The sequence below is a fragment of the Falco cherrug genome, chromosome 4 (assembly GCF_023634085.1).
Source record: "Falco cherrug isolate bFalChe1 chromosome 4, bFalChe1.pri, whole genome shotgun sequence".
Lineage (NCBI taxonomy): Eukaryota > Metazoa > Chordata > Aves > Falconiformes > Falconidae > Falco > Falco cherrug.
In genome coordinates, this window is record NC_073700.1 from 110,819,398 (window position 1) to 110,838,560 (window position 19,163).

At 40.9% G+C, this 19,163-nt stretch overlaps 1 protein-coding gene across 11 annotated transcripts in view; it reads left to right on the plus strand.

Annotated features, from left to right (window-relative positions):
* Positions 1 to 9: 9 nt before the first annotated feature.
* Positions 10 to 19,163, plus strand: part of OSBPL3 (oxysterol binding protein like 3) — an 89,564-nt gene continuing 70,410 nt past the window's right edge. For 2 of the 11 annotated variants that reach the window (XM_055707195.1, XM_055707198.1), the window contains exons 1-2: positions 53 to 229; positions 5,428 to 5,479. The gene's annotated coding sequence lies outside the window, so the exon portion shown is untranslated. Of the gene's footprint in view, positions 230 to 1,174; positions 1,297 to 5,427; positions 5,480 to 10,974; positions 11,023 to 19,163 lie in introns of those variants that run through there. The other 9 variants (XM_055707191.1, XM_055707193.1, XM_055707189.1 and 6 more) reach the window with 9 other exon arrangements.

Here is a 19,163-nt window from a genome sequence, read left to right on the forward strand (position 1 = left end):
GCCTCTCGTGGACGGACGCTCCCCAGAAGCCGAAGCGAGCAGAGGTGTCGCTCCGCGCGCCCCCGCCCGGACCGGCGCAGGTAGAGCGGCTCTGTGCGGTCGCGGTCGCCGCTCCTGCCCGTCTCCTTCCTCCCTCCGCCCTGCCGGCAGCGGGGCGCCGCTGCTCGGGGGGCCATGGCGGGGGCGCCCGGGGGGCGGTAGCTCGGCCGGCGGCAGGTGAGGAGCTCAGGTAGGTGTCCGGGCAGGGCCGGCGGCCGTGGGGCCGCTTCCCTGCCGCGCCGTAGGGACGGGGCAGCGGTGGGGCGGGGCGGGGCCCCCGGGTGGGCCGGCGGCCGTCGTGGTCCCTCGCTGAAGCGCCGCCGGGGAGGGGAGTGGAGGGGGTCCGCGGCGGCGGCCGCCGGCGAACTCGCCACGCGGGAAAAGTGGCTTTTTACCACAGGAAAAACGCCGTTCCCGGCCCGGGCGCGACGGGAGCCCGGGAGCCGCTGGCCGGGAGGCTGCTGGCGGCGCAGCGCCTCGGCCCCCGCCTGCCCCGCCGAGCCCCGCTCCGGTCACCGCCCGCGGGGTGCCCGGCGCCGCCGCTGCAGCCCCGCGCGGCGGTTCCCGGGGGCGGCCAACTTCAGCACCGTTCCCTGCTCCGGGAGGGTGCTGCCGGCAGCTGCCGGTCGCTCGCTTAGCGCCCGGTGTGCGCCGTGCGGCACCGAGGCGGAGCGAAGTGCTGGCGGGCCGCGGAACGCCGGGCAGGGCAGCTCCACCGCGGGCTGCCCGCTGCGGGGGGTCCGGTGCGAAGCCGTCACTCTCGTCTAAATCCCTGGTTCTCTGTGCTCCTGTAAAATAAAAAATGTCACCATTATTTTTTTACCCTTTTTTTTTTCTCCTTCTTGCCCACACCTTAAAGAAAATAGGTTAATTAAATCTAGCTGCTTCAGTTTCCAGGTTGATTTAACTTCCATTTGAGGACAAATTTGTCAGTATGAGCATTTAAATGCTCCATTGCTTGAAAACCGTTTGGTACGGTTCACTGACAGTGAAGTATTCTTCACTGACACTTGCTGATTTATTTTTACTATGAGGGTGTCTGGAATAGGTAGAGAAAAGGATGTTTTAATAAATTTTCTTCCTTGTAAGGTAATTTGCCTGCCGTACGTTTTTGTCCTAGGCCTCTAATGATGGTAGCAGCGTTTCTGGCCGTTTTCTTCAAAAGGATGCAGGGAACAGTTGGTTGTTGCTTCATCCCTTGACTTTCAGTGATTAATCATAGAGTTCAGAATGTTTCACTCAATTTCAACAGAGCTTGTAAGTCCAGTTTGGGGATTTAAAGCAAGTGTTTTCATGGATGTTTTTTTCTGTAAAGCCAAGGGTAACAACAGTTTTAATTTCCATGAGCTTTGCTTTTTTATTACTGAAAATGGTTATTTTTTAAAAAAACTCAAGTAACACTCCATAGTCTGTACTCCCAATAGATTAAGCTAAATAATTTCTACTGTGGCTTCTAGTCAGTTTTCAAAACTATAGCACTCATGTTTCTTTATTTTCTTTTTCTTTACTCTGATATCCCTCTCCCCACATACCACGTTAGGCCCATTTATGTCCTTTCATCATTTTGTATAATATCTGGGTTTGCACGCAGAAAAGGTGGAGCGAATTTTAGGGAATGGAGATGTGCTTTTTGTACGAGTGTGCCTGTGTGTGCACTGAATGGTTTTGGGCAGAAATCACTAGCATGTTCACCAAGGACAGGAAATGATGATGAGACTCAGCTGGAGTTTGCTCATTGCAACACTGCATGTGTGGCTAGCTCATTTACTTTTTGTAAACGTAAATATACTGTATTTTACACAAAACCCTATCTGCTTTTATTTTTTAGGGGCTGTGTTTATGTTGTAAAGAATTTGGTCTGGGTCAAACTGTATCTATTATAAACAGATGCGTGTCGATGTAATAACCTTGTCTCCATTTGTTGCATTCTGTAGGTCTGGTTACGTGCTGTGTAGGAAGCAGAGTGAAATAGGGCATTATCCTGGTAGTCTTGGGTCTTACAGTTTCTAATTGTAACAGTGCTTTAGCTACAAAATGAGAAAAGCCTTCCTATTGAAAGGTAGTTCATATATAAATTGCTAATATGTTTTAGACTTAAATTTGATTTGCTGTAATGTGTATTTCAAGAAAATGCTGTGACAAACAAGGCAGCAGAATGAGTATGCGATTGCGCAGTCACGGGGCACCTTTATGTCAGAAGAAACACAGTATCTATATCAGTGTATTTTGATCTTATTGAAGTAATTCTCAAGTTATTTCAGTCATATAAAGATTTGACTCCCCAAAGGTGCAAAGTGTTGCTGATAAAAGGATAGGGGATAATACACCACTGCTAAGGTAGCCAAAGAAACTTCTAGCAGAATCTAATTGCCTCTTCCTATATCAAGTTTCAGATAATAGGATGCAGATATTCTGAGATGTGGCAAACAACTCTCCAGACGGGGACTAACGTGTTTCTGTTACTGAATTTACCTAGCTCTGCTCTTTGAGATGCTGGGTTTTCGTGTCTGTCTGCTGCATTTGTGGTTGTGTTCAAGCAGTATGCTTTGGGGGACAGACATTGTTTTTAGTCCCCTGCAGCTGTCACTTGTGGTACAAGTGTGTAAATCCTTGAATGTTGTGCCTTAAAATACATGTCTAATTGCTTTAGTTGCTTGTTTATCTGAAGGGCAAGGAGGTTTTGTCCCGTTGTGGGTACTTGTCCTTATTTTGCTAACATAAAATGTATTTCCTTGATATTAATTTCTAATTGCCTTAGAGAAACTTGCTATCTGTCTTAAAGGCTGAGTGACGTGGGTGTTGGTGCTAATGAATATGACTATCTAGGTGAAGTTGGAAACTTAACAGCTAAGAAAAGCACATCTGTGGGTCGGATCCTGGAAGGCAGGATATCCGTAACTCCTCCTTTCAATATGTATCAGCTTGTTGCTCATGTAAAGTTCTTCAAGCTGCTTGGTACTTTTACGTAGTGCATATGTTCAGAAATAGCAGATTCTATTATATATGGAGTTATGACATGAATTAGCACAGAGTTGGAGTGGTGGTTTTGGAGCTCTGTCAACATAAAACTTGTGACACATTGTTGCAAGTTGCTTGAAACATTTAGAAAAAAACAACAACAACAACCCGAGGACAGCCTCAGCAGGGGGAGAAAACAGAAAACTTGCACAAATTCTTTTCTGTATTCTAGTGTTCCAACTGAGATAACTGTTAAATGAGCAGAGTTATTTTTTAAATACAAATTCAGTGGAAATTGTGGTATGTGCCTTGTTAATCAAAGCAGCGAGCACTCGAAGTGCTAGCTGAGACCAAGAAACGCATTTGGTCATTCAGCCTGGTGCAGCTCGGCCTCTACTGCCCTGCCTGCCCGGGGTGCCAGGACGGGGCTGACCCAGCGCAAGCTCCTTAGGATGGGAGCCACGTGTTAGCGCGTAGTGCTAAGCACAGCAGCACTTAATCCTATTTTGGTGTCTGGGTGCTCTGTGATGCTAACCATGAAAGTAAAGAAATAGAGTTGAGCCGCTTTCAATGTGGCAGGTGCTGAGCAATTTTTGCAATGCCTCTTTGCTATTGATTCACAATCTTCGGATGAAGGCTATTCTAGGCATGACTCCTGAATCTTTTCCTGTGGAAAATAAGTACTGATAAGCATGACTTGACAGGAATCCCTGTTACGTACAACAGGAGGGAGGAATAAGAGTGAGAAGTGACTTTCACTGACCTCTAAGCCCTAAGCTGAAGTAGTGCATTGAGAATTGTTATGAGTTTCTAGCTCTTAGATCTCCAGATTTACTAACTGTGTATCTGGCTGTAAAGACAGCCTGACATAAATATAGTGGCTGCCTAATAGCATCTGAAATTGTAGAAGTTATGGAAAGAAGGCTGTAGGTATGGTTCCCTATGTGCATCTGTGCATCACTTCTAAATTTTTTTCACAGTTTAAACAACTTGAAAAATCCTTCCTTTGAAGTCATTGAATAGCATATTACCCAAGCTCTTCACTCCTTGTCTAACCAAGAGGTGTGTATGTACCTGTGTTTCTAGATTTCTCACTTTCAAGTCCAGCTCTTAAATTTCAAGTACTTGAACTGAAGATTCCCTCTTTAGTCTAAGTTGCGGGGTTTTGATGGCTGAATCACATTTAGGTTGGCAAACACAGCTGCTACAATGTCAACACAGTTATTTCCTTATGGACATTTTCTTTGGCACTTATGTTAACATGGATGTGCAAACAAATCTTCCTTTCTTCTACCTTTCAATGTAATGTATGAATTGGGAATTAAGGAAACTTTTCTTTTGATTCATCTTTCCATAACAGCAACTTTTTAAGTGATAGCTTCAGATTCTGCCTGCATGTTGGTTGAGCTGAAACCTGAAAAAACTCACAGCAAAAACATGGTAGTATGTGGTGCTGCAGTTGTCATGCAGCACTTGTATTTGACTGCTGTTCTTAGAATGAAGGTGGTAACAATACAAAATAGTAAAGGTAAGAAACTAAACCTTGTTGGTACCAGAGTTTATAACTATGCTGTGTTTACTGCAATGATACCTGTTGGATATCAATAATGATTTTTGTTGCCATTAGAAAAAATGGAAGCATTGGGCTTTCTTGCCGTTCGGTGTATTCTCTGATTAATGTTTTTAGAGTAGAAGCCTGAAATGTTTCCCTGGCTGAATGTAATTGTACTCTTCCCTCATCTTAATTTCTGCTAATTCTGTTATTATAGTGCTCATGATGATACTGTGAAGAGTCTATTATCACAAGTGTCATAACTTTATCCGTTGTGGCAATCACTTAGGTCACTTCTAGGTCACCTCTCTCTGATCTAACTTACGCTGCTTTTTCTTGTGATTTGGAGGCTTTTCCTAGTTGCAGTATATGCATTGTTACTCTTCTGATTCTGTTCCATTTTCATATAATTGCTGGTGAAAATGAATCTCCTGGTCTTAACGGTTCCGGTAAAGAACAACTGTGTGGGTATACTCGATTTGCTTTACATGTTTACTTCTTTCTGCCTAAAGAGTAACCAAAACCATAGGAGACAATTTCTGAACAGCTTGTCAATCATCAACAGAACCCGTGTGCAGGAGACTTTATTCTTCTCAGTCCACAAGCCCATCTGTGTCACTGTTAATTCTGCTTGTTACAGAAGGTTAAGTTCTGCTCTTCAAGTTTTTGTATGAGCAGAGTAGGATATAGGTCTCTGGCACTACTTACTTTCATCTCACCAACCACTCATATTAAAAAGATTTTGTTGCAGTGTCTCCTCCTTCTCCAAGATAATTGCCTTGTCAGTGTGTCTGGAAAAATAGCCTTGAGGAAGGATAGCGAGAGTTTCTTCATACTCTTATTTCCCCAAGTAAAATGTACAATTCTTATTTTTACAGAACTTTACTGCCCTGTCTGCAGTGGCAGCAGATGGCTTTGAAACCAGTCTTGGTAAGTTTTATTGTCAAAAGAGTTCTGCTGCTGCCTCAGGCTGCAAGGCATAATAGCAGCGTCTCCCCTGAACACAATGCAGAACTCGTTTGGCTCATACTGGCACCTGTGACTATGCTGGCTGCAACTGTGTTGCTAGAAGCTTGTATAATAGTATTATAAAATACTGTATTCTGAAGGAGAGTGAATGATGCTATGATTTCTTTCTATATCCCCTGCTTGTGAGAAATAGGAGTGCTGAGATCCTCTAGACAAAACTTTGACAGCATAAACTGTGAATTTAAGTGTAATTTACAATGTAGGAGTGGAGGAGAGAGAAAGTTTCACTATGAATGTGATTCAGTCACTGACCGTCTCGTATACCTTAAAAAAAAAAAAAAAAAAGGAAACAGCAAGTGTCTTTTAATCTTCTGTGGTAGTGCTTGAGCACTTCAAAATAATGAAGTGTAAATCAGCAGCAGCAATGGGAATCCTGAAGACATGCTAGTGACTACCGTCTGCGTACTGGGGAGCTGGTGAAGCTAGCTCCAAAGGATGTGGGCTACTGCATTTCTGCTAGTTTAAGATGACTGTGGTAGGGGTTTGTGGTGGCTTTCTCAAGTTCACTCCCTGATGCCTTGCTGATTGCTGAAGGCAGGCAGGCTGGTACTTGCTGTAGATACCTTTCTACAATTTGGTAACTGTGTAGGGTTTGCTGCCACCCACCCACCCACACGCCCACACCCACCCCTGCAATTGGATGTTCTAAGAACTTGCTTGTCCATTTTTTTAGCAATGGTTTCCCTCCCTCAAAAGAAGCAGGCCACCTGGCATACATTGGGCTATTTGGAGCTGGTATTATTGCTAAAAGATCTTTGTAGGTCTTTGCTTTTTAAATAAGTGATTATGGAACAAAGAAACAAAAAATAATAAGCAAAAGCTGTTCTTAAGACTATGCCTGAATATAAGATTTCTCCCTAACGTGCTTTTTTTTTTTTCCTTGTAAGTGAGGGTGATTAATAAGGCTCTGTGGTCCACCTTGGTGCTCTCATGTCCTGGAAACTTCTCGGAACTGCATCTTACTTGCTGTTACTCTTAATTAGGGTTAGTTAAATTACTCAGAACAGCCATGTTTAGTTTCCTTAAAAGATAACATTCTAATAATGGTTTTGTCACTCGTTAAAGATATGTATCAGGACAGGGCTAGAGGCAGTGTACGCTGAAACACAGGAGGTTCCCTCTAAACATCAGGAAGTATTTTTTTTTTTTTCCTGTGTGACTGAACATTGGCACAGGTTGCCTGGAGATGTTGTGGAGTCTCCCTCCTTGAAGATACTCAAAAGCTGTCTGGATGTGGTCCTGGACAACTGGCTTCAGGTGGCCCTGCTTGAGCAGGGTGGATGGACCAGACGACCTCCAGAGAAACCCTCTGACCTCAACCATTTTGTGATAATTCTACTAGTGTATTTTGAAGTTTAGTGTAGTGCTCTTCAAACTCTGTTAGATCTAGAAATTTTGGAAAAGCTAGTCGGAGTCCTGGTGTTCTTTCCCCATTTTGCCTGGGCCTTAACTGAGTCAATAAGCAACTTTGTGGTTGGGCTACAGGTTATCTTTCATACAGGAGGGTGCAGCCATTGTTGGAATAGGCTTCTTATGGAAGACTGGTGGTGTCTGACAGGATTTGACTTGTAGAAATAGAAGAGAACTTGAATTAATGGGGTTTGATAATTTGTCGATACTGAGGTCAGATAACAAGCAATTTGTATATGAAAAGAGGAGAATCTAGGCTAAATCTAGTCCTGTTGCTGAACTCTAGTAACAACCGTGTTGGGGAAAAAAGAGTTGATATTTCTTGTTGATTTTCTGATTAAGGTCGAACAGTGGAAGGAAAAGAACTTAGGTGTTGGTCTACAGGGCTTTGTCATGTCTTGGCAAGAAAGCTACTGTCTAAGAAGTGAATTCAGTTAGGTATACCCTTACAAGCATCAACAAATACTTATTCACTGAATGAAGTGATGGACTAAGACGTATCATGGGCCCTCATTTGCCTACCACTGTGGTGTCTGTACTGCTGCTAGGCTGAGTGAACACCCGGCTAGATCTGGAGTCCTGAGCTACCTGTTTTGTCATGTTGTTCTTAATCTTCTACCCAAAACACAGATCTAAAGGGAAATGAAGTCTAAAGTTTAGGTGTTGAGCAAAATATTGGGCCAAAGTATTGTGACTGATTCTTGTCTTCCTTAACTGAATGGTACTGGTAATTTTTTTATTTTTTTTTTTTACTGACTGACCTAGCTAGGAAGTAGCAATTCAGAGCTCTTACACTACTGCTGCAGCTGCTGAAATTCAGGAAGTATAAACCCATTCATTCTTTCCTGTTGTTTTGAGAAAAAAAAAAAAAGTGCTATCACTGAGTTCATTTGCAGATTTGTTGCTGTCCTTCAGATCCACCTATCTCATCTACAAGGCACTGAACACAGAAACACTCAGTATTATGATAACCTTATAAACTGTATAAGGCTCACTGAATGTCTCCCAGTGTTCAGAGAATCTCAGACTGTTGAGGAAAGAGAACTTATTGAGGTAGGGAACTGCTATAGTGAATAAATAAAGTTCCTGCCTTTTAGCTGATGTCCAGTTTTTGTTGAAACAAGCTTTTTAACATCCTATTTCTTAAAATAAAAATGCACTGCTGAAATAATGCTGTTTCATTCAATTCACTGAGTAAATATGGAACTTCATTTCAGATTCAGAGATAAAATGTTAGAATTTTCCACAGGGTAGCTGAATCATAGGCTTCTCTCTACACACGTGAGCGCACACACGCTTCATTTTGCAGCTTATTTTTCTATGTGTGATACTATATTGTACTGTACTCTTTGAAGTTCAGCAGGATTGATGCTTCCACTTGAAAATCAACAGCAGAGCTGTTGCCAGGATGTCACTTTGGCAGATGAGACTTATTGTTTGTTTATGTTCTTTTTTTTTAAGAAAAAAAAATATACTGTACTGCTTTCACAAAATGGAGTATTTGATAAGGGTGACTTGTTAATATTTTTTTTCCTTTATTGCAGGAGCACTTAAGTATACAAGGTCAATTTCTTTTTCCATGTCATATGCATGCAATTGCTGGTGTACCGAAGATCCCTTACTAGTGATAGTTTTACATTTTAAAATATCAAATTTCAAGTAATGGGACCCAACTGAGTATTTCTAAATACATACAAGGTCACTGTTTTCATCAGGCAGGCTTTAATAATCTGCTTTTGGTCCTAGTTGGTTAGTTTGATAACCTGAGCAGGGAAGATGCAACTTCCAATTGATTTCTAGCTGTATTGTCAGCCATCTCTGTTTTTAAACAAATGGCTTCCTTAATTTCATAGTAATTCAGTGATAGAACAGCGGTGGTATTTTAGTATCAACAAGTGACTGAGTGTCCTCACTTTGTGAGACACTTGTGGGGCTTGTCTGTGGTTGTGACTGCTTCCTGCTTGGAGGGGCTTGGAAATCTTGGTTTGTGAGGCATGGGTCAGCATTTGAAAACATCCATGTCTTTCTGACTGTGAATGCAGTTTCAGTCGTGATAATCCAGACATAATGAACTACTAAATGTTTTTTGGCAAATGAGCTTGCATTATTTACAATATGATTAGAATGCATGGTTAGCATAAATGCACCCTCTATTCAGTGCAGGATGAGAGTTGTTCGCTTTGGGTTTTCTCAAATTTAAACTGTTTAATAGTAGTTCAGTTTGTAGAGCCCTTCTGCAACAAGGATCATCTTTGCTTGCTGTTTGGTGAATTTTATGTTCTAAAAGTAAAAACAAAAAAAAGTTTCTATCTTGACTATTAGGAAGATGCAATGCCTTTCTCACTTTGGCCTGTCTCCCAGCACACACGTCTTGCAGAATTTGAATTTTTGAGGGATTTTCATTCTTAATATCATTAAGACTGCTCACAGTCTGCAAGTGCATTGCCACTCCATCCACTTTGTGATGGGTGACTTAAGAAGAGAGCAGGTACATTATCAATACAATTGTGTACATTATCAATAAAATCCTATCTTCTATATTAGCCTAGCCTAATGCACTTACAGCTGAGAGAGTGATGTTTGGTAAGGGAAGCAGGGATGGAGGGTAGGAAAACAGATTTTTAAGTATTAGTGTATGTAACTTTCTCAATTCTTATTCTGGTTGACCATACTGCTTTTTTTATTTCCTCATGGTTCTTGTTGGCCCTTGAAAATCATGGGGGTGTTCTGAGTAAATACAGGGGAGTCATCTTACGAAATTGTTTTGCCCAGTCCGTGAATGCCACTGAAACATTTGCATGCAAAAATGTTTCAGTGGCATGTAGGAGGAGTGCGAATGAAAATCACAAGGCATAGATTAGCTAGACTTGTGCTTGGATTGGCTTTGTTGAAGGGAAGAATTGAAGAAAACTGTTCTGATTCCTTGATTCCTCCCTGCACTGAGATTCTGAAACGCTTGTTTCTGTGTATCTGAGTCCCAGAATTGGGGAAGCTGCATTTACTGTCTCTGGAAAGGCATGGACGTGCAAAGTACTGACATCGAACTAAGAATGAAATATCAACAAATTTCAATGTCAAAACTGATGTGGTAGAAGCTACATATGTCTGGTAGCCCAAACGCAGGTTCTAAAAATCAGAGTTTTCTTCATCTGCCACTTTTTGAAATTAGTAGTGCTTTAAAACCAAACCTTTGTTTGCAAAAGAAATCCATATAAGTGAGTAAAGCCTAAGTAATTTCTTCCTATTAATGGAAACTTTAGAGTATTAAGGCACAGTCGGTTTGCAGCCCAGGTTAAATCAGTACAGTAAAGATGATAAATAGTATATAAAGACTTCCTTGCTGAAAGTGGGTATACTGACATACCACAGTCTGGAAGAGAGGTCCTGAATACTCACGTTTAATATCTGCTGCGGTCAATACATTTGTATATTCCCTTTTGTAAAGTGACCAGTCATAACCTTAAGATAGTCAGAACTTTGTCCCCTAGTATCCCACTAACAAATTATTTCAAAACTTCCCTGCTTTGACTAAAACTTTATTGCAGGATTCTGTCTAAATGTATCGACGACCAGTTTGCACACCTGGCTAAAATTGATATTTTCTCTCGGTGTTTATAAAGGCATCTGTGTTCCCTCTGAGTCTGTGTAAACTGGTGAACTGTTTGCTCCGTTCACGTTGGGGAGGCTCCCCCTTTCCCCCCATCAACCTGGGAGACTTGTGTTTAGACTGCAAGAAATACAGAGAATCTTGTGATGTGGCTGACTAGGTATGCTCATGGTATTCACTTTAGGACAACATTCTGCTGTCAGTCTTCCTTGCTTAATATTGCATTGATCTCAGGTGTGTCCTTTGTGCTATTCGTTGTTTCCTGACCACATTAGATGCAGGCAGTGCCTTGCACAATGACTTTTTTTTAATGCTTCCCTATATGTCTCTGTAGGAAATGCCTTACTTCATGTCAAGGATAGCTTTTTTCTTTTTTCAGACCTTCATCAAATTGGTGATGGAGTGAATGTGTAATCAGCTCATGCATGTGAGTACCTTCCCCTCTGTTACTTCCAGCTGTCATAGCAGAACTTCTGCTTGTCTTACTCCTTGGGTCCTGACCTTGCCTCCAGGACAGATGAACTGCATTCCCTGTCACCACTTTCATTCATGTGGTTCCTCTCACCTGCTGGTCTAGTTGTTTGGTGCAATGGAGGTTCCTCTGTGCTTTTTGTCAGCAGTAATTTTTATTAGACGTCTAGGTTGTTTTGCTGCTAGTAAAACTGTTAAATAAAGCTACCCCCAAGATAATTCTTGGCAACCTCTTCTAGTGATCTGTGTCCAGACTGACTTTTTTTTTAAATTGATTTCTGTGGCCAGTTGGTTAGTCACTTTGCTATTCTTCTACTAAGATCATTGCCAGCTTTATTAAATTTTTATGCAGCTGTTGTCAGGTCCAGATGAGATCTACAAATTTTCCTGGTCTTTTTTATTTTTTTTTATACAAAGTTAATCTGCTAGCATTGACTTTGGTATTTCCTTCTGACTATTTGCCTTAATCTGAAATCTTGCTTGTTGCTGATTTCCCTTTCTCCCCTCGCTTCCACTCTAAAGACAGGTATTCTGTTTGCTCTCCTGCCATCAGAGTATGCCTCCCGCTGCTTTTTTGTCTGCTTCAAAAGTACAGATTATATTTTTTAAATGTTTATATTGGCTGGAGGTGAAGTAGGCACAATAACTTAAGAATGCATGAAAGTTTTATTTGCAGCTATATGTACAATTCAATCTGCCTTTTCTTGCAGAAATCTGTAGCAGTGTCATCTGCTTTCCTCAAGTCGTGCTCAAGAAGTTGTTAGTCTTGATTTCATGCTGGTTGTGATAGTTTCCAGGCCTGTTTCATAGCAGATATCCTTTGTTTCCTTACTAAGAAATTTTCACTGCCAGTTACTTCTTCACTTAGCTTCGATGTGTTGTTGAAGAACTTTGGTTTTAGTATATTTTAAATAAAATTTTTGAAAGTTTTAACTTTATTCCTGTACTTCAACATACGAGGTGCAGCTTCCCCTGTCAACTCCTTTCCTGCCTTTTGGGGAGGTGTGGGGAAGCCATTTATCTAGTTAGGGCTTTTTCATCTTGCAAGTTGTGTACTGCACACTGCATTCCATGAGGCATTTCCAGATTAATTTCTGCACATCTAATGAAGCAGCAGCTCAGCATTTTCGATTTAGAGAGTCTGAATTCCTCAGTCTACCTGATTACTTAAACTAGTTCCTTTTGCTTATTACTCATTTGAGTCAGTTAATCTCCTGCAATGCCTGATTCACTGTGATGTTTTTCATTCTAATAAAATCTCTACTAAAGGCTGGTTTCTTGGATTCTGCTACAGTCTCAGCACTCTGAGCAAGGCTTTTTTTTTTTTTTTTTTTTTTTTTGGACCCAGTTGCATTCTGTTTGTTCTTTTGCAGTGATGTATGTGTTGGTGCATTGTTTTTTTTTTTAAATCTATCACAGTCTTAACAGGTGTAGAAGTGTACTGCCCCTGCCTCTACTGGCTTTTCGGAGTAGAGTGTACAGTTCAATGTGTTTAGCTACTAAGACTCTGCTGTCCCTCTGAAATTGTATTTAATTCAAGTTCATCAGTTTTGTAGTATAGTTGTCTTTTTTTTTTTCTTTTTTTTTTTTTTGTAGTACATAGCTACTTCAAAGTCTTTTATCTGGTCATGCTGTTTACCAGGACAGGCTATTTGTCTGCCTGACCCCTGTTCTTTATCAAGGACCCTAGTCTTTTATCAAACAATCTGAGATAAAAGTCCTTCTCAGCTACATCCTCATTTTCCTTTGCTAGTGCAGTGAGGTTAGGTGTGGAAACTGTGTGGGTGCCCAACAACTTTCACTTCTCACTTTCATCTGTAAATCCCTTCTTGGGTGTGTCACCTTGTCCTAGAATGTCAGTGTCCTTGTCTCATGAATAAGAGTCCATCAGCAGAAGAGCCCTGATGAGTGACTCCGAATAGTGTTTCACCCATCTCTATCTCTCTCTCTCTCTCTCCCCCCTTACATTAATACCTCTTCATCAAATCCCTTGAGGTACAACTGGATCAATTGTTTGAAACCCTGCTATATAACTAATCTCCAGATTCTGTCCCTGCCACCTCTGTTCTTTGATGGTAGCTTAAGTGACCTTAAACACCCAGAAAGTGTGTAACTTCAGCAGGGAAATACCTGAAGTACAAGGAGGAAGGCTGATATATGCAAATCACTTGATATGATTGTGAAAGCATTCACTTAAATGTGACTATATATTTTATAAATATATTAAAAAATCTCAAGTTGCATCTGAGTGAATGTATGATTTTTTTTTTAAACTGAAAATATTTATAGGCAATTTTCTTTCCCCATAAAGTTACAGATATAGTAGTAATTGTTGCCAGAGTTTTTCCAGCACTCATTGCTACAGCTAAGGCAATTTTGCAGGCCACCAGATGTAGAGAAAAGAATCTGGTAAATAAATAACTCTGGAATTTGTAGACCTCATAATTATCCACATCTATTTGTTTTTTTCTGCAGGAAACATTCACAGAATAAACTTAATGTGAATAGGTTGCAGCTTCTGCAGGATGGCATGTATTTATTCTGGAGGATGATACGTATTTACTCTGATGGATCTTGTTTTAACATAATTGCTTTTTAAGTAATGCTTCCATGAAAGTTTTGTGAATGTTTAGGCCTCAGCTGTCTTTGACCTGAAGCTGATGATGCTTTTTGGTGTGTGTGGTTTCTGTGTGTAGATGTGACTGAGGAAAAGAAGGGGTTATGCTTATGTAGGTGTTCTAATTTCAGAGAGAAGCATAAAATCTCTCCAGTATTACTGGTGGCAAGAAAACAAATAACTTTTTTTTTTCTGGTCTTCTCTCCTGCTAATCCCCAGATCCAGATTTAGTGGACAGTCAGTAATGGTACATCACTGCATGCTTACTTTCCCAGACTAACACCGTGGTTGCTTTGGCTCGTCTTCCCTGTTCTTCTATCCTTCCACTTGTGCAGGTTTTTCTACTGCTTTCTTAAAAGGCAGGACGTGGTATATCTCTACTCACTGTACCTGACATGATGGTTTTAAATGTGGGGAGAGGGTGAGAGGTGGTTTGGTGCTCGAGGCTTGTGCAGCCATACCTGGCAGGCTGCCCTGCCTGCATCTGGTTGCCACTGCCTGAGGTGGAATAGCCCAGCTAGGAAGAGCCCTGTGGAGTTCTAGGTCACTCAGCTCTCATTCACAAGTTAACACGTAGCATTAAGAGTGTATTTATCTATGGTAGATGCATCGTGTTGTGTGTGTGGGCTTTTTGTTTTGGTTTGTTTTTTTTTTAACATTCATCTGTACTACATAGGCTGTTGTGATCTGGCAGGGTTTTAAAATAAAAATGCTTTCTGTAAGAGTGACACATCTAGTATACAAAGTGCCTGCAGTATTCATCCCTATTTTTGATGCTATTCATCCACACTTCGGTCTGTTAATTCAGAAGAAAGAGTCTTAATGGCAGCGAGTGTCATAATTTTGCACTTTATCAGAAGTGGGTGAATAAAGCCTGTCTACACCTGCACCGACAGTAGGGAGCCTTTTTGTTCTGCAGCAGCTCAGCTAGCAGTGGAACATGGATGACCCACTGCAGAACACTGCATGTCAGGAGGCTTGCTTTAAAATCTCTCTTAAGCAACAGATAGACATAGTTCCTTTAACCTGTTCAATCCAGCCTGGTTTGCACCTCAGAAGTCATTGGTCAGAGGACAGAAAAAACTGTGGCACACTACCTTTGGTCATATTCAGTGTAGTAGGTTCTTCCTGGCAGACAGACCTCCAGCTGCTGCTCCTACAGTGCATGTGCAGCTCTAACACAGGCAAACCTGGCGTCTGAGCTGTTACGTGACATTCAGTAATTCGTATGGTCTGATACTTTCTTTTCCATAAGTAGCATTGTTCTTCTTTTCCCCACTCACCAAAGACAAGGATGAAGAATACCAGAACTGTGAAAAATTAAGAGTTTGGCTCAGTAAAGAAGAAGATGGATGAAAACAGAGAGAAAGTAGTTAGAGGGTACAAGCTGGGTGATGGTTTGGAGAGGAGGGAAGGGAGTTTGCAGTTATGGCCTGAGAGAAGGTGGGCAGACTTGTCATTGCAGCAGTGACTCTTTTAATTTAACTCCCTGAATTGTAGAAATATGGTGGATACTTCCATTACATAGCGACCTCTGAAATGAAGATGAACAGGACTGCTGAATCTGTAGGACACATCTCTAGCTGTCAGCCGAACTTTCTGCCTGAAACCCATTACCAGCTGAGAAAAGGAAATCAAAGCCTGCTACGCAGAACTCTTCCTTAAATCTTTTGAAATCCATATGTGGTATGAGAAGGCAGAAGAGAGAACTTGTTTCATGCCTTTATGGGGGTGCTGCAGCCTGCTGCCATAGCAGATTTTGGACCCCCTTGTGTTGTACCTCATGCCAATACAGCAGCTGCAGGGAAGGGTCAAGCTGTGTGCGTGTTCAGGAGATGTGCTGCTCCTCTTCCTTCTCAGTGGTGCCTGGCTAGGTGGCACAGGAAGGGGTGTGTGGGTACCAGGGTAGATTGCTGGTAAAGGCAACATCTTTACTAGAAACACGGGGAAAGTGAAATTTGGAATGGTTTGCTAATAAAGCAACAAGATGGCTTAGCTTGAAAAGGTGCAGGTATGTGTGCTTCCATTGCCTGCTGGCACTGGAACCAGAGTGACAGGAAAGCGATTGGCCTCTTGAAAATAGGAGTTCTGAAGGAGCGTTGGAGACTTTAATGTAATCATCTTCATGGTTTCCTTCCTGCTTCTCTGTTGTAATGTGCAACTGAGGGTGCCTGTGTGCTTTTTCTAACGGGAAGATTTTTTTTTTCCTCCTTGAAAGACAGAAGAGCTGAGGGGGGGAAGCTATTAAATTCTGAGAGCTATATTTAGCTCAGAGCAATTAAAGCTAGCACTATATAATGACACTTGTAACTAGCTTATCCATCATGCCAACTATAAGATTTTAATGTTTGGTTTCAGTCAGACTTGGCATTACTTTTAGCTTTTGCTCACATTCATTAAACTCTGAATTTTAGAAGACATCTATTTGTTTGTTTTGGTCAAGTCACTTTCTTACTGTTCCCTGTCATGTTGTTTGATTTTTATTTTTTTTTTTTTTTTGGTATGTATGTAAACCAGCCTAATCCTGTGTAGCTTCTGAAAGGGGTAGTTCTGCTCTACCCTCCTGTCTACAGCTGCCCGATTTGCTCTTTTAATCTCCTATATGCTGGCTGCACATTCATGCAGTGAACTCATTAGTGTGAACTAAAAATCTGACTTTTTTTTTCCTGGTTAGTTATTAATTGGATTAATTTCCTACTCTGTTTCCACTCTCTAGTTGTGGTGTTACTAGTTTTAGTGAGAGTTGCAGCAGAAATAAAGGGCTAACTTTAAGAAGGGAGAAAATGGGCTGGTTGCTCCTCAAGGGCCCGGTTCTGCTTGCTGCAGATTTACACCAAATTACACTCTATTGCCAGATTAGGTCTTTGTTATGCTCCTGGTAGGCATTTCCAGGAGTACTTGGAAGTGTGTAGCTTCTTTGGGACTCATACAGTACAAAACAGCTTAATGAATTGTAGAGTTGTTAAAAGGTCAATTATTGCACATTTGTTCTTTTTCTTTCTTGGGTATTAAATAGCTAATTTTCTCTGTTCTGCATTAAATGAGCGTCCCTCTATGATGCTCACGTGAGCTGTAGTCACCCACTGTGAGATTGTTTGTTGTTCAATTTCTTCTTCTATTCCAAAGTATCAGGCTCTAGGACTTTTCTAACGTTTGTTTGTATGTCTGTACAGGTGTGGATTACTTCTTTATTCTACAGGAACAAAAAATAATAATAGTAAATCAATCAACAGTGCAGTTTAGCTGGTCTGGATTTCCCAGATAAATTTAGAAAGTGTGTACCTGTATTGCAAAATACTCTGAAACAAAATATCATATGGGTACATCCCTATGCTGGCTGATCAGACTAGCTCACTGGAGAGCAGTGGGGACCATGGAAACTTTTTTTGACCAGTAAATTGTGGGCAACATTTCATTTTGGGAGGAGGATCTGCTGTATGTACAAAAATGTGGCAAGATTGTGGAACAATAAAGGCATCAGTTGCCTATATGGGGTGACCAAGTGGCTGATCCAAGCCTCGGCTCCCTGATGGACTTCTCAAATACCTTAAGAAACATCATTCAAAGTTAAGGCCCCTGCGTTTGGTTTGTCTTGGGTGGCATGGAGTTCATGAATTCTGCAGTTGTGAAGACAACACTGAACTCTTACACAGGGGGCTGCATAATAAAGTGGAAAGTTCTAGATATTGTTTTGGGTAACTCTTAGCTAAATAAAGGCTTTGAGATGGAAATGGTAGAAATAGCAGCTCCCCTTTCCAGTCCCCTGACCTGTGGGGTTGCTGCAAATGTCTGACCTTGTGGGCTGTGTTGAAAAGCCCAGTTATTTCTCTTGCTTTTTTGGGATATTTTTTATTTATTTAGGCCATCGCATGTTTTGGAGGTCAGTGCAGAACTGCTGATGGCCTGATGTGCCTAGTGAGGGAGACGGCTTAGGTTGTGCCTCCTTGTATCTGTTGCTTTCCTTTGGGGTCCCCCTAGGGTCCCTGCTATTTCAATGTGATATGTAATATGCTTCTGGTAACTAACATAATTGTCTGTTACCTATATCAGCTAATTTTTATTCCTATTTCTCTTACATGCAAGCAACACAAAGAATTAAAGGCACTATTTTTTCAGACCTAGGTATTTTTATTTATTTTTTTGAAAGACTTACCATAAGGTAATGTTGTTGCCTTAACCGTGAGAAGTTTTTGGTATATGATTAGTTGGAAGTTTCAGGTGTAGAGCAGCTTAATTTTTGAGTTACTGGGAGAAACACCTGCCATAGATCTGGGAAAGTCTGAGTAATAAAATCATAAAGCTGGCTCATCACTTAAATATGTCATTATTTCAGCTGCATCTGCCCTCTGCATGCTCATACAAGCTAAAAAAGTCAATAGACTCTTGTATTAATACCTATTTTAGGTCTCTAATCTTAAAAGGCAGCACAAATGAAAGAACCTTAGATTAATCTAAAATATCAAAGTTAACATGTGAAGTGTTCTTTCTTACTCTAGTTTTAAAGACTTCTGCCCTTAATATTTGGGTTATTAAAAATACGCAAGTTTATACATTAAAAAAACTAATCCTAAAATTAAATCACAGATGTTTAGACTCCAAACCAGCTGGGGCAGTAGCATTTTCAGGAATGTAACACATAGAAGCAGCAAGGAATTGAGTGTAAACATGAAATTAGAAATGATTAATTGTAGACAAGTGATACAAGAAGACAGAGGAATTGCTTAAAACTCGGCTCAGTGAGTTGAGAACGGGGAAAAAGATTTATTTTCTTTGGAAAACATGCTAACACTTTAACAATAATATTCAGTAAGGGTAGTAATGTAAATAAGAAATTCAGAAGAATTTAGTTCATTACTGAAATGAAGCTGTGTGGTCTATTGAGAACAGATAGAAATAATAACTAAGAAAAAATAAATTGTAACAGTGGATACTGGTTTTGAATCTAGGGTACAAATAATTGGAAGACTTCTGTTTTTCATATTGATTTTGATGAAAGCTGGGGAAAGCCTTGGAGCACTGGAGGAAGCTTAATGATGTGCTAGTTTTTATAAACAGTAAATGATACGTGGTGCCCAGACACTGGTTACTCTGGTATTGATTACAGCCTTTTGGAGCTGCATCAAGCTGATATGTGACCTGACTCGGTGGAACAGAAATTCAAATCTAATCATTGGAATGAAGAACCGTATGGTCTATGAATATAGAGACTAAACCATTGATCCTTTTTAGCTCAAATAAAGCACGTCAATGCTTAATTGTATGTCTAGAAGAACTGAAGGACGTAGCAAGGAAATGGAATAGGTAAACCTGAAGTTGTGCTAATGTAACCTTATATTCTGCTGAGATGAGGGTAATTCTTCAAAAATACCACAAAGCTGTGTTACTTTGTCATATGTGATTTCTGTTTGGTAGTATTCATATTGTACAGAGAAGTTCTGCAGGCTGCTAAAACCGTAAGGCTGGATTGTCTTCAGAAAAAG